Source organism: Panthera onca, chromosome B2, assembly GCF_046562875.1.
Source record: "Panthera onca isolate mPanOnc1 chromosome B2, mPanOnc1 haplotype 2, whole genome shotgun sequence".
In the NCBI taxonomy this organism is placed as follows: Eukaryota; Metazoa; Chordata; class Mammalia; order Carnivora; family Felidae; genus Panthera; species Panthera onca.
Window position 1 is genome coordinate 62851495 of NC_138343.1, and position 16007 is coordinate 62867501.

A 16007-nucleotide genomic window follows, 5' to 3' on the forward strand; every position below is an offset into this window, starting at 1 on the left:
AATACAAGGTAGCGTGGAGCTCATTCTTTTATTCAAAAAGCACTTATTGAGTTCACTGTGGACTCTGCTAGGCTCTCAGATTACAATGGTGAAAGAATGTGGGTCTAGTCTTGCCTTCTGGATCCTGCTGGAGAGACACATGGCACAAGGAAAAACTGCACTTTTCTCTTGCCTTGATCAAGGATCTGAGATGTGTTGCCTTCTATCATCAAGCACGGGCCATGGGACTCAGTACCACCCATTTCCTCATAAAGGGCAAACTTCCTTTAGCATCTCATACAAGGCTGTTTTTCAGTCTTTCCCTCATAAGGACAGGTTTTCTAACTCATCTTTCATTTTTATTGCTCTTTGGGACCTCTCCAAGCTCTCAAAACCAGTTAAAATCTGTGGCTCTAAAAACTATGTTTAGAACTCTCGCACTGAAGCTTCTAATCTTTGAATGTTTCAGGAGGATTACTTCACAATTCCATAAAAATATAGGGAATTATTATTTATACGTCCCTTGGGTTTTCATTTGGGCCATCCTATCATTCTGTAGATAAGAACTTTCCCATGTAAGGAAAAGTGACTTAATTAAAAAGTTGTCCAGCTGTTAGTATGAGATTGAATGACTGTTACACATAAGTTTTATGTATTTCCTCAATTGTAGTTTGCCATACCAAAAATGTGAGGTAAGCCTTTAAGTCTGATACTCTTTTTTTTTAAATTTTTTTTTAAATTTTTTATTTTTGAGAGAGAGAGAGAAAGAGTGTGATTGGAGGAGGGACAGAGAGAGAGGAAGACACAGAATCTGAAGCAGGCTCCAGGCTCTGAGCTGTTAGCACAGAGCCTGACATGGGGCTCAAACTCACAGATTGTGAGATCATGACCTGAGCTGAAGTTGGGCACTCAACCAACTGAGCCACCCAGGTGCCCAAGTCCAATATTCTTAAGATGAAAAGAAAAGCCTTATAGGTTCACAATTACTGAATTCTTTAAATCATACAATATAGCCAAATTATATATATTAGAACAGAATTTTTTAAAATGTTATTTTATTTATTTTGAGAGAGAGTGAAAGGGGAGGGGTAGAGGGAGAGGAAGAGAGAATCTTAAGCAGGCCCCATGCTGTCAGTACGAAACACCACATGGGGCTTGATCCCATGAACTGTGAGATCATGACCTGAGCCAAAATCAAGAGTCAGATGCTTAACTGACTGAACCATCCAGGCATCCCTAGAACAGAATTTTAAGAGTATGATTAGACAGATTTTAAGGATGCCTGGAAATATTTACATCTCCATCACAAGAACCTATCTTAAGAATCAATGTTATTTTTTTCTAGCAAATTTAGGGATGTTAATATATTCCAGTAACAAATTGCTTTGTATAGAAATGGCTACTAAAATGTAATATAATATGAAATATTATCAGTTTAGTATTTCCATTTACCAATTTTGGAAACATTTAATATTATCATCATCAAATTTTAAAAAGTTGTGATTTTTCTCCTTCAGATTTCATATAATTCAATATTGTTTGGGGAAAGGTAAATGTCAGTAATTGATCATATGTGTATAGATTCTACAACATTCATATCTATTTTATTTTTGTTTTATTTTATTTCATTTCATTTGTTCATATGTTTCATTTGAACATTTAACATGAGATCTACCCTCTTAACACATTTTTAAGTGTCCAGAGTATTATTACTGACTATAGGTACAGTGTTCAATAGGATATCTTTAGAGCTTATTTCCTATTTTATTATGGCCAATTGTATGAAATTATCTTACCTTAAAATGTCCTTATGGCAGTTACTTTGAGAATAGTAAGGTGCCAGTTAAATATACTACTTAGAAGTCATAATAATGCAAATGTCATCATAAAGTAATAAAATCAAGGTGTTTTACTTTGGTAATTACTTGGGCTAATTTGACAGGCATTGATTAATCTACTATTGTTAGATTATATATTTGATTCTTCTTCTTTCTTCACTTATTTTTCTATTCAATAAATCTAAGCTCCTAAGAGACAGCAGAGCTTTGGCTTGGATGGGGGCTGTGAGTATGTATCTGTGGAGTGTGTAGTGCAGGTTCTCAGAGTATAGAAAAGAAAGAAGGCACATAAGCATGTCCCTCAAGTCCTATTAATCTTATGTGACCCATTAAAATGCTGTGAGGATTAATTAGTTATTAACCTTAGGTGGTTGCAAATGTATTGCTTTTACAATGGCTGTAAACCTAAATTTAATCATGATCTTAAGTTTATAAATTAGGCAGAGAATTGACTATAGTAATGCTGATGTTTTGTTATACTAGTGCTTAAGAATAACTTTATAAGAACTTGACAGATTTTTTTGTAGATTGAGCAAACCATCTGTGTTTAATAAAATAACATTGGATAGTGTAATCTTCATTCTGAGACAGAGAATCAGTGATGTACAATTTTGATTTCAATGATAAACTTTGAAATGTATGTCCATCAAGGAAGAATAATTGTGTTGGCTAATAAACCATTGATTTATTATCGTTTCAATTCCTTCAACTTAACCAGGAAAGGTAATCAGAAAATAAGCATGGTTAGCCAAAAGCTGCTTATGTTATTTTGTGTGACTTAAATAAGCTTGGTACACCTTGTCTATTGCCTCATTAAAAATTTTTTTTAATGTTTATTTATTTTTGAGAGAGAGGCAGGGAATGGGCAGAAAGAGAGGGAGACACAGAATCCAAAGCAGGCTCCAGGCTCTGAGCTGTTGGCCCTGACATGGGGCTTGAACTCATAAACCATGAGATCATGACCTGAGCCAAAGTCAGATGCTCAGCCAACTGAGCCACCCAGGTGCTCTTATTGCCTCATTTTAGTTAACACTTACATTTCTTAAAGTACATTTGTTCCAGATTAGGTGAAATTTTTATAATTTTAAGCTAAAAAGCAATATATTGAAATAATTGACTTTAATCATTCCTCTCACCATGGCTATATCCATGCAATTTAGAAACAATCACAAGTTCAGTGAAAATTTCAATTAATACGGACATGTGTGGTAGTGCCATGTAGAATTCACATCTGGTTGGCTGAATATGAGATTGAATTGACCAGATCTTTTGCACCCAAGGTATTCCTCTTATTTGAACCATCTCAACCTCTGCTCTCTACTTCAGAATTTTCCTGCTTCAGCTGTCCTTTCTAGAGGCGACCCTCCTGGTTTCAAAGGTTAACCCCTTCACTTGTGCTCTTAATCTTCTCCTTGTCAGCCTCCTTTAATACCTTGATCCACCCATGATCTCCTTTGCTCTTCTGTTTTCAATGTCCCTCTCCACAGTATCCTGGCCTCTTAGTCTACAAATATATACTTAATCCTTCGCTGTTCTAGAAACTTTTTCCCTTGACAGTCCCTTTCACTCCCAAACTTCCCAAAGGAATAATGTTACTGACTACTTTTACTTCCTCACACATCCCTTAGCCCCCTCATATTTAACCAGGAGTTCTTTTTTTTTTTTTTTTTTTAACATTTATTTATATTTAGGATGGCTCAAGCAGGGGGAGAGGCAGAGAGAGGGGGACAGAGCCTCTGAAGCAGGCTCTGCACTGACAGGCTGACAGTAGTGAGCCCATTTTGGGGCTCAAACTCAGGAACTGCAAGATCATGACCTGAGCTGAAGTTGGTTGGTTAACTGACTGAGCCGCCCAGGCACCCCACTGACCAGGTCTTCTTGAACACTGTGGAGATTTCTTTCAAAGTTGCTGGTGTCCACTGCCCTGTCTCGAATGTGTCTGACCTAAGTATCTCTCTACACTGCCTTTCTGTACCTGTTTCTCTCTATCTGTCATATTCTGCCCATCATTTTGGCCAATTTGAATCTTACATATCCTAGAAAGTTCAGTACACGCTCAACCTTCTAAATACACCCCTCACTGATGTCCTCAGGCAAAATTTCTTCCTCTTCTTCTCCTTTTCCTCCTCCTCCTCCTCCTCCTCCTCCTCCTCCTCCTCCTCCTCCTTCTTTTTTGTAGTTCAGTATACTTTTCATGTAGTGCTAATCTCATTCTGGCTCAGATAATCCAAATGTTCCCAGGTCCCATTACTGTTCGGTTCAAATGATGTCATATTGACATCAGTGCCTACACTGTGATGATTCCTACTCTACCTGCACAGCTATGGAACCTCAGTCCCCTCTTAAAAACATATCTTGTTATTTTGGGGAGCCCGAAGAGTTTTTCACATGTGCTTATATTCAAAAGAAAGTATACTCTTATCCTTGTGTTCTAATCTCCTTGTTTCTGCATGTCACCCCTGTGTTTGTTGGGAGACCTCTCCATGAAAATGCCACTCTGTTGGGCCCTAGCCAATCCTTACTCATGGCTGCTTAACCTCAGTCCTCAGGTGCCTGAGTTGCTCTGTGGCTTATAGCTAAGTGGGGTGTGTGTGTATACTCTGGAGAGTGAAGACATGGGTTCAGTGATCCTCTCTCTAACTGTCCCCTGGACCTCAAGGCCATGTCCAAGGCATAAAGCATCATACTATATTGAACAAATTAGTCAAATCAACTCTTGGCATTCTTTTTTTCTATGGGACTCAAAGCTCATAGATATATGGATTAGGCATTCCTCCCTATTATCTTTACATTTCTATCTCTCTTCTAATTTACCCATGATAAGAGTATAAAATTCCCTTTGCTTACAAGGTATACAGAAAAGATATTTTATAATATACTCTCCCTATTATTTCTCAATTCAGCTTTAATGGCAGTGAATGAAGAAATTCTAACAAAGTATTTCATTTGATTCCTAAATGACACTGAAGACTCACTATGTGCCAGGCACTGAGGATTTAAGGATAAATAAAGACATGATCCCTGGTGTTATTTCTGTCTGCAAAGATAGATATGTCAACAATTAGCTATTGTGGAATATAGTTGCAATCTTTAGATGTATGTATGTAGATGAAGATGAAGAACAGATGAAGCCATTTCGAGGGAACCAGGGAAAGCTTCACAAAAGATGTGAGAAGTAGAAGCTTGAACCATAAGAAGAATTTGCCAGGTGAGGCGGGGGCCAGTATGCGGTAGTTAGAGGGAGTATCTTTTAAAGGTCAAGACAGTTTGAAGAATGGTAAGAAATCCCGTGTTGTGGTAGTGAACACAGGTGAGCAGAGTGTCTGCGGGACAGAGGAGGCTGCAAGGGCAGACTGAGGTGCTGTTCTGAGAGGACTTCTGTGCCAGCCTAAGGAGCTTGAACTTTATTGATAAAAATAAAGTGAAAGGTGAATAATTTGGACGATCTGAGGAGAAGCCACAGTACCACAGGTATACCTCAATAAAGCTGTCTAAAATAAAGTGAAGGTGTGAGAGCAATAGCATTACATTCTAGGGGGGAAAAACCCCAAACAGCTGAATATATGCCACTAGGAAAATCACAGCTTTCAGTTAGGTGTAAATGATCCTGAGGCAGAATCCAAACCCCTAGACTCAGGAAGGACACCAGTTTTCAGAGGACCCCTTGGGGGTGAAGTTTACCCAGGGTTGATTCTTTCTTTGTTTCTTTCTTTCCTTCTTTCTCTTCCTTCCTTCCTTCCTTCCTTCCTTCCTTCCTTCCTTCCTCTTTCTTTCTTTTTTCTCTTTCTTTCCTTCTTCCTTCCTTCCTTCCTCCCTCCTTCTCTTTCTTTTCTTTCTTTCTTTCCTTATTCCTTCCTCCCTCCCTCCCTCTCTCTTTCTTTCTTTCTCTCCTTCTTCCTTCCTTCCTTCCTTCCTTCCTTCCTCCCTCCCTCTCTCTCTCTTTCTCTCTCTCTTTCTTTCTTTCTTTCTTTCTTTCTTTCTTTCTTTCCTTCTTTCTTTCTTCCTTGCTTTTTTTGGATGGAAACACCTGAAAAAGTTACTTTCAAAGCCTTTCTGAAGTGTGGCTTCTCTAGTCCATCCTTCATTTCTGTTATCTGAATGTTATATAGTAGAAGGGCTTGTTTTCAATGGGAAGTCATTTACAATGTCATGATGAACAAGTGCTAATCATAACAGACATATGATTACTAGAGGGTCATAGAAGCTTTGTTTTCCCATTAACGATCTGTTTGAATCCGCTTAGCAAGCACAAAAAGGGTGAGATTTCAGAGTCTCTGTGGCTGTGAAACTCAAACATCACCACCCAGCTTGGGAGGAAGGCATTTCAGATAAACCCTCCAGGCCCTGCTGGCCAAATCGCTTGTAACGTGACAGGTGATGGTGGGTGTCAGCTGGGAAAGAAATGACTTACTATAAACTCCAAGCATCTCTCACTTCACTCTCAGGAAATGTAACTTGTATCATATTTCTCTTCCTGGAAGATATTCAGCAAGTCAAAGGCCCCATTGATACTTGTAAATACGGAAGTTCTTCATAAACTCTGCCTCACGCTTATTTAGAATGGAAGAATTAATTTGGAAGCCAGTTCTTGCTATTTAAAAATAGATTTTTTCCATTTAGCCATTTCATTTTAAAAGCAAAAAAGTAAATAAAGGTTGGTCTTGCTAAATATGACCTGGAAAACTCACTTCATCTCTACCAAAATAGCACTTTTGAAAAAAAAAAAAGGCTTTGCTTCAAGCCTTGTGCTATGAGCTAGTTGAAGAATTACCTCTGGAACCATTGTAATTAGTAACTAAACTTTTTAAACACTTCATTATTCAAATGTGTATCATGCTTGATTTTTGAAACACCATATACAAAACTAAATTTCTCTAGCATAATTATGTCCTCTTGCTTTTCAGTTTATGAGCACTGAAATCATGAAAGTTTATTATTCTTTGTTTTTCCTTTTTTACATTTTACTTCTTGCCTCATAGTGCTTATTATTTAGTTAGGTAAAAGAGCAAAACAGAAACTGGCAGTCTTGTTTTTTTCTTCCTAATCCCCTTTTATTCTGCAGTTTGGTTTTGTCTTTTATTTTTTTCTATTCATGAGACAGAGATGTCACTTGCCATATTACAAACTATGGTCCTTCTAGGAATACTGAACAAATACATCAGCCTGAACTTGCTGTACAATGAAATTACCAATTACTTAATATACAAAGAAGTAAATAAATTTATGGGCTTCATTAAGGTCTTTATTTTTCTTGACAACAAACCACCAGGGCCCAGCCATGGAAAATAAATGAGATCCACTCCCTGATTCCATCTCCCCATAAAACAACTTGATCAATAAATATTTGTATGCACTTGAAAAGGGCGGATTATGTTTTTAAGTTTTATGATTTTTCCTGACATGACCATGCTTGCAATGTGCCCCTCCTAGAAGGGAGTATGAGAAAGCAAAGTTTATCCTTTTAAGGTAGTTCTTATTGGTTTCTCATTAATTGGGCAGGTAGGAATGTCCATTACTTGTTCAGCTGGCATCTTTCTGCACCTAAGAGACCAGACATTTCGACTTTAAGTTAACTTTGTGTATAGCTATGTTTGGCATTGATTTCAAGCCTCAGGGGATGAATGGGATAGAAACTTCCACTGATCCCCATGCCAGGAAAGCATTAATGTAGGATCAGTGCTAAGGGTTCTCCTTCCATAATCATTTGAAATAGTCACATTTATGGTCATTATTTTCACATTTTGAGAAATTACTTGTCTTTTTAGTTAGGTTACATTCTGTTGATGTTCTTCCTAACATATTAAAATCCCAATACATTTTCTAACCAGAAGGATAAACAGAGGCAGTTTTTATGAGAACACTTCATGCTTTTCTTCACACTGCATAATTATTAGTATATATACTATTCTCATAATTTTTACTACTTCCTGAAAATTCCTCTCATTTTTTAAAGAAATGTTTGGTGAAAAATACTAATTTTTCTAAGAAATGATCTCTAAGGAATATGGAAAAAGTATTTCTGATTGGTTGTCACCTTCTGTCATATGCATATCCTTCTTAAAACCCAACAGATTGTAGCCCCATTTTAAAGATATCATTGTGTGGTTTGTGATACTTCCTGATCTGTGCTCAAAATATGATGAGGGGAAGGAACTGTAATAATCTTCCCTTCATGGCTACTGGTCACTTAGGATGTGCAAATGTCATAAAGAATGCTTTGCTCTGAGCCCAAAATATGATTTATTGTTGTTAATATTATCATGATTGTAAACATTTTAACTAATCATTTCTTGATACTAATGTTTGATATTTACTTATATTCTCCCCATTTCACCTAGTACTAAAAAAAAGTAGTTTTTTTCCTCCCTTGTAGTCCCAAAACATTAATTTTAAGTCAGGTCAGTAATTATGAGGGAAATTTTATTCTTAACCCAGAGGATACAGGCAACTTGATATACTAGAAAAAAATGACCTTGGAATTAGAAGTTCCGAGTTCAAGTTCCATCCTGACTTCTGTCTTGCAGAGTAATGGTGGGGCAGTTATTTAACTTCTGTGGCTTTAATTTCTTATTTATGAAATGAGATGGCTGATCTAAATCACTCTTAAGGTTCCTTTCAGCATTAGGACTCTAGAACTACAGGAAACTATTGTGTGTGGCTTCTTACAGTTGAAACATTTCCAAGCACCGGAAGTCTTCTGCTGAAGGACACTTTTGGTGAAGTTTCTCAGGGCAGCTGTTCTGTGTTGCTGTAGCCCGTGGAGATTTAAAGTTTCTTTTTGAAAGTAAGAACACTGTGTTTGTTCCTGGATTCATTTTGTGTCAGACTTTTTGATTAACCTGCTTTAAATCACATAGAGCTTGAATTTTTTTCTCTTCTGTTTTTTTGCTGAATGTGATGTGGCATAGTCTTAAAGGCCTTAACTGTAAGGCATTATGCAACTACTGGTGTTTGGCACCTGCTAGGACTGGTCATAGGTATCATTATGGATTGTCCATGAAAGGAACACAGTTTTGTTTGTGCTTCCTATATGCCAGATTAGTATCTGTCTAAAGCTTGATTTAGAGCAACAAGTCTGTCAGTGCCCCTATTTGCATGGAAATCACATTCTAGTGGTTGGAGACAGGCAATACATGTGTAAACCAATACATTTTAAAAAAAACTTTGGGTAGTTATAAGCCTATGAAGAAAAATAAAAGAAGGTAATATGTTAGGTAGTAATTGAGGTGAGAACAGCTATAGATCTTCCAGAAGAAGTGACATTAGAGCTAAGACCTGCATAGTGGGGAGAAAGTCATCTAGGTGACGACTTCTGGGAAGGACCATCCCAGGAGAGAAAACAGGAAGTACAAAGGTCTAAGACTTCAATGAGCCTGGTGTGCATAAGGAACAAATTTCAAGTCACTGTGACTGGAGTATGAGTACCACATAGAGACTGGAATAGGAGATGATGTGTTAGAAGCAGGGGTCAGAACAGATGAAGCCTTGTGAGCCATGTGCAAGGAACCATAGACACTGTAGGAAGGCTGTAAGTAAGGGAGGGATGTGGTATGATTTACATTTTAATAGCTGAACCTAGCTGCTATGTGAGGACTAGACTGTAATGTAGGTGAAAGAACAATTAGGACACCGTCACAGGAGTCCTGGGGAGAGAAGGTGGCAGCTTGGGGTAGTGAGTGACAGTGGAACTAAAGAGAAGTGGACAGAGTCAGAATCTATTTTGATGGTAGAAAGAGTGAGACTTGCTGATGATTGGATGGGGTGTAGGAAAATCAAGGAAAGGCAAGAGTCAAGAATGACTTTTAGACTGGAAATCTGGGTGAATGGCCATGCCTTTTACTGAGATGTGAAATTCTTGTACCTTAGAGAAGGTACCTTGTACCTACCTGTTAGTAGGAAACAAAAGTTCAATTTCAGTTATTTAATTAGAGATGCCTTTAATATCTAAGTAGAGATGCCCAGTAGTAATTTAGGCATGTGAGTTGACAGCACAGGCAAGGAAAATAGTCAAGTTTTATCTTGGTTGCCTCTCTCCTTTGGCATCACCTTTCTTTTTGGAACTTTCCTTCCAAACTCTCAGTGCCTTAAGGTGATGCTTGTGTTGCCCAAGGCTCAGGACAATGACATATCATTTTCTAACCCAGGGTCATTTCCTGTTCTGGATTTATTCCTTCCTCCCTCTCTATATCTTCTCTGTTAACTTCTTTGTTTTATTGTAGTCCCTATAGATCTCTGTTCTACACTTTCCAGGCGAGAATTAATTATTAGACACTTTATTAGTATTGTGAGATGAGTTTCTAGGAACTATTTTAGTGGTAACAGAGCTTATGTTTTATAAACACATGCACTTTCCAAAGAGGAAAAAATCTCTGATAGTACAGTATTAGGTGTTTTGGCTTGTCAATGAAAGTACTTCATAGTTAGGGAGAATCTCTGTGTTCACACCATGTATGCAAAAGGCAGTCTATGTAGAATCATATTTAGTAACAATTACACATACACAGAATGATTAAATGTTTCCTCCATCTCATGCCAAGATCTTTTCTGTAACATACATACCTTTTAGACGTCATCATTTTATGTATATTTCTTAAAGATTTTAAATAAATTCTGATCATGAAAGGAGTTTTCATTAATCAAGTAAGAAAGAAGATCCAGAGAATGTGGGCAGTAGGCTATTTAGACAAATACAACCCATTCTTAAAGTCCTGTACAGTGAATTCCTTATGTTAAATAAGATGTTAATATTTATCCAACTTCATGAGTATAGGTACTAGTACTTTGTAATTAGATACTCTGCTTGAAGAAAATGGAGAAAATATTGGGAAAAGTGTATTTTCATTTGGAATTTCTTTCATCTTAATGCCTTAGTGACTAAACCATTCTGAAGGCTTTAGGTTGGGAGTTATAGACTTCTATGATTTTTTACCTCCCATAATAGAAAAAAATAACATTTGTTATTATTATTTCTCCCTCGCCTCTGACCTTGAAGAATATCAGATTAATTTATGTAACTTTAAAGAATAGTGTTATTTTTTCCTAATCTGAAAGTAGTAATGTTGTTTTACAAATGATCATTAATACAACTTTATGCTCATTGTAAAAATTGAGGAAGTAAAGAATATATAAAGAAGAAAATATTTACAATGTCTCTTAACTTTAATAGTAAGAGGGAAGTTTTATAATGTTAAGAGCTTTATGAAATCAATTTTTTAGTGGGGTCAAATCTCACTGGTTCTCAGATCTGGACATTGCCTTCTGCCATAGCTGGTCATTATAAGGAACCCCATTTTTTATTCTCTGCCACTTCTCCTAGACTTTAATAGCATTTCTTTCCATTTTATGATTGAACAGAGGGCTATACATAGAGAACATCAGAGAGAAGGTGAAAACCTCATTTTAGATTTTTTTCAACATTGAAATCAATTACAAGTTCAAAGGAGTCTAAAGTATGTGAATACAAGGCTTCAGAGACACTCCAGATTATATCTAGAACTAGCTCTCTGAGGAGCTAGAGTAAAAAGGACTCCACAGGCAGCCAATTTCCTTTGGCACCTTTAGATAATTTGGAACGACTTTAGTTTGGTTCTCAGTGACTTTTACTTAGTCACATTAAAAAAAAATTGATTTTAGATCAAACATTTTGTTAATTTGGTATACCTCTGTTCTCATCTGTCAATGAATATTCAGGTGTTTTCATTAGTGTGAACAAAAGTAGACAATGGGAAATAAAGGATTTATTACACTTAAATTTCACTAAACTTTGAGCTCTTCATATGTAGGTTAATATTAACTTATGTGGATGAATTTTCCATTTACAGTGTTGAATTGCATGCAATGTGTATGAGGGAAGATAGAAAATATCCCAGTAAGAATTTTAGCATATATAGATAGATAGATAGATAGATAGATAGATAGATATGGATGGGTTCGGCAAATAAGGATCAACAATATTTTTCTTAATGGGAATATCACTGAGTAAGCAGTGGATAGGATTTCTTATAGGAAATTACACTCCATTCAAAAATATTCAAGCATGGATATCTTACACATAACAAGCTGTCATTATATCTCTCTGGTAACAGACTAGTAATCCAATATGGCCTCTTTTATAATAGAAACTTTGGCAACACCCAGAGAAATTATTCTGTGTCACATTAAGTGTGCTTGGGTGGTATAAACAAGAAACATAGTCTGTAAGAGCTGATATATTTTGTAATGTGTTATTTTTAAAACAGAGAACTTTTTCTTCAAAATTTACAATTTGGCAAGCAAAAACATTTTTGGCCTTGAAAGTACAACATGAATTTCTGAAAAGAAAATGCAGTAATTATAAGGATTTTTATCCATTATAAACTTAGGCTAAAAAAAAAATCAGTTTTTCTCCAAACAAAACTAAATTTATTTCAACGTATTATTTTAAGACTGCATTTGTTGTATATCAACATTATTATTAATAATATTTTGTTTTTGTTATTTTTTTCTCACAGAGGAACCTTTCATTGAATATATTTTCAATTTTTAAATTAGATTGTAAATTATTGAAAACATAATTACATTTAGTTTCATGAAATATTAAATAATTATATCAAAATTAAATGTCTTTATCTGCTTCATTTGCAGTGTTTATGAAAAATCTGAGTTGATTGCCAAAATGAAAAATCTGAACTTTTCAGATAAAATGTCTAGGTATTTGGCTTCTCTTGAAAAATGGGATGCTCTGGTAATGCTGGGCCTACACTCTTGGGTAGCAGCAAGTGGCTGGAGCTAAAGAGCAGCTGCCCCCCGTAGATGGGTTGGGCTCTTGGTTTCCCTCAGTCCACATGTGTTTCCTCTGCATAAGGATGAGTGTCGGTTGCTGTTATTAACTCACTTCTCCCTCTTTTTTCTGTTAATAAAAGTTTTTTTAAGTTTTATTTATTTTGAGAGAGACAGGGACAGCATTAGTGGGGGAGGGGCAGAGGGAGAGGGAGAGAGAATCCCAAGCAGAGCCCAACAGAGGCTCAAACTCCTGAAACTGTGAGATCATGACCTGAGCCAAAACCAAGGGTGCAATGCTTAACTGACAGAGCCACCCAGGCTCCTTTAATAAAAGTCTTAAGGGGAAAGTGAAATTTTCTTATATGCATATTTCTATCTGAGATGGAAAAACCAAAGCTAGACTGAGAGGGGTGTGCGGTTTTGTTTTGTATTCTTTTTTTAGATCACTTATATACGAATCCATTTCATTAACTGATTCATTTATTGAGTACCTACCTTGTGCAGGCACAAGGATGCTGGGAACAAAAGGGTGAATAGGATAGACGAAAAACCTCAGGAAGCTTATATTCCAGTTTCCTGGTTGGGCCCTATGGTCATGTGGTTGTGACCCTTGGTTTATATCAATCAATATGGAAAGGGTGTATATTAAGATCTTCAGAAGGATTGAGGGGAGTGGAGGATTGAGAAGAGGCCAGTGGATTAACTGATTGGGAATGCTGTATTTTTATTTTTTATTTTATTTTTTTAAAGATTTTATTTTATTTTTTTTGTTTAAGTAATCTCTACACTCAACATGAGGCTTGAATTCCCAACGCCAAGATCAAGAGTCACATGCTCTACTGACTGAGCCAGCCAGGTGCCCCTCATTAGGAATGCTTTTAAATGTTTATTTATTTTTGAAAGAGAAAGGGGAGGGGGAAGAGAGAGAGGGAGACATAGAATCTGAAGCAGGCTCCAGGCTCTGAGCTGTCAGCACAGAGCCCGACGCAGGGCTCGAATTCATGAACTATAAGATTATGACCTGAGCCAAAGTCGGAAGCTTAACAGACCGAGCCACCCAGGTGCCCCAGGAATGCTTTTAGAATGCAGGAGGATTAAGGACTAAATGGATAGTAACAATGCAGATATGCAGAGTATTCATGTAAGAAGGTTGGTGGATAGATGAGAGGGTAATATAATGGGGTAGCAAGGTTGGAGGAGGTTTGTTTTGTAGCAGGGAGAAGATATGCATATGTTTGTGAACTAAGATAAAGGGGGCATTGGAGAGGGAGAGGTTGAAGATTTGAAAGGACTTTTAATCCTCTAAAATGCAAAAATGATTGTAGAAAGGGAAATGGAGCAAAAGAGAAAAATTACAATATATTCTTAAAGACAAAAAACAGTTGGAGGATGTTAGAACCTACATATTGCTGGGCCATAGATACTAGTGAGATGTAGGCCATTTTACCTCAGTGGACACCTGAGACTCATCACTAGGGGATATCAGCCTCTGCAGGAGCTGATGAAGGGTGTGTGTGTGTGTGTGTGTGTGTGTGTGTGCAGTGTACCTCCTCTCTCCTCATCCAACCAGACAGAAGGTGAGATGTTTAGTAGGTTTATTATTGAGAGAAATTGAGCCAGAGAGCCTCCAGAGATGAAAGGTAAGCAGGATAGTGAAGGTAGGAAGGAGGTATGACACCAAAAACAGAGCAATGGAGCACAATTCTGTAATGAACTGTAGACCCCCACATACCCCACTGTTTCTAGAATGCCTGCATCCAGATGAAAACTTTTTATCAAGTGGGAAGTAGATTCTTCTTTGGAGAAACTGAATGTCCCTAGAGAACTAATCTTTCTACGTTCACATCTGAGGAACTCTCAGTGAAATCTGCCAGCTGATCATGCTATGCAGTGAAGTTATTCATCAACACACTGTGCCAGCATACATGAAGGCTGCTGTCAAAGTTAAATGCTTCATCCTTACATATATATGGATTATAAAAAAATCAGAAATTAGGGTATAGCTTCCAACATGGAAGAGAGAGGCCAAACTATCAAACAGGAAAAGCTAACCAGAGTGAAATGAAGATAGTCAAGGATGCAGAGAAAAACATTTAAAAGCCGACCTAATTGATTATGTCAGGGGTTTAAAATATTGCATTCAGGATATTTTTAAAAAGAGAACACAAGAGCATCTTGGAAATAAGAAAATAACAAAAATTGGTGTTGAGTAGATGGATTGGAAAACAAATCAGGGAAATATCTCGGAAAGTAGAATAAATAAGGAGGTGAAAAAATATAAGAGAAAGGGTAAGGAAACTGCATGGGTGGTATTATAGGTGTTAAACAGTTGTCTAAAAAAGGAGTTCCTAAAAGAGGGAATAAGAGAATATTATATGGAGAAAAGAATAAAAACTTACATTTTTTTGGTGATGTATAGCTCATATTGGAAGATGTGTTCAATACAAAGAATAGAAGAAAAATCCCAGGAAATAGTGTTGTCAAATTCCAAAACACTTGCAATAAAGATATGATCCTGAAACCATGAAGGTAGAGAATGGGATAAAGGAGGCAGGAAATTTGAAGACAGGTAAAGACACAAGTTACTGCATGTAGGGGGTGGGTAGGGATCTGCTGTGTGGATTGAGGTTTCCTTTTTTTTTTAATGTTTATTTATTTATTTTGAGAGAGAGAGAGAGAGAGAGATAAAGAATGAAGAGGGGAGGAGGGGTGAGAGAGGGAGACAGAGAATCCCAAGCAGGCTCTGTGCTGCTTTACATGGGGCTCGAACTCATGAACCATGAGATTATGACCTGGGCCTAAATCAAGAGTCAGACACTTAACTGATTGAACCACCCAGGTATACCGATGTTTCCTTTTTAAAAGGAATTTTGATGCAACTAACTAGTTCAAAATTTTTATTTGGAAGCTTATGATTTGGCATCACCTCTCACCTCTGTCTGTACTCTTCTTCAGATTTATAGGTGGTCCCAAAGAGAAATGGCAGATGTTAAAGCCCCATTGTTTTATTTACTTACTTATTTATTTATACATAGGAGTTTTTATTAAACAATTTTATATGGTTCTGAAATTACATAATTTTTTTGAAGTTTTATAGATAATAAAAGAGAATATGCAGATACATTTTAGCACATACAGGGGCTTGAGGCTACTTTGTGTAAAGACTCTTGTCTGGTGTAGAGAAGGTGATCAGTTTAATAATGTAAAACAAAACAGAAAAAACAATCACCCTGAAGCCCCTCTTACTGGTCAAAGTAATGTTCTACCCAGGCTTCTTACCTGATCATGTGGCTCTTTTACATATACACAGTCTTCACTTTTCCAGTGAGCATTTATTCTTAGTTAAGCCATGATTGAGGATCCCAAGGTGGGGATCACCATGTACCCAGGTCCCCCTTCACCACCCTTGGAGAAGAATGGAGGACAAAG

General features: G+C 36.9%; 1 protein-coding gene across 2 annotated transcripts in view; it reads left to right on the forward strand.

Annotated features, from left to right (window-relative positions):
* Positions 1-16007, forward strand: part of COL19A1 (collagen type XIX alpha 1 chain) — a 346955-nt gene that overhangs the window by 32372 nt on the left and 298576 nt on the right. The gene's annotated exons all lie outside the window — the stretch shown is intronic.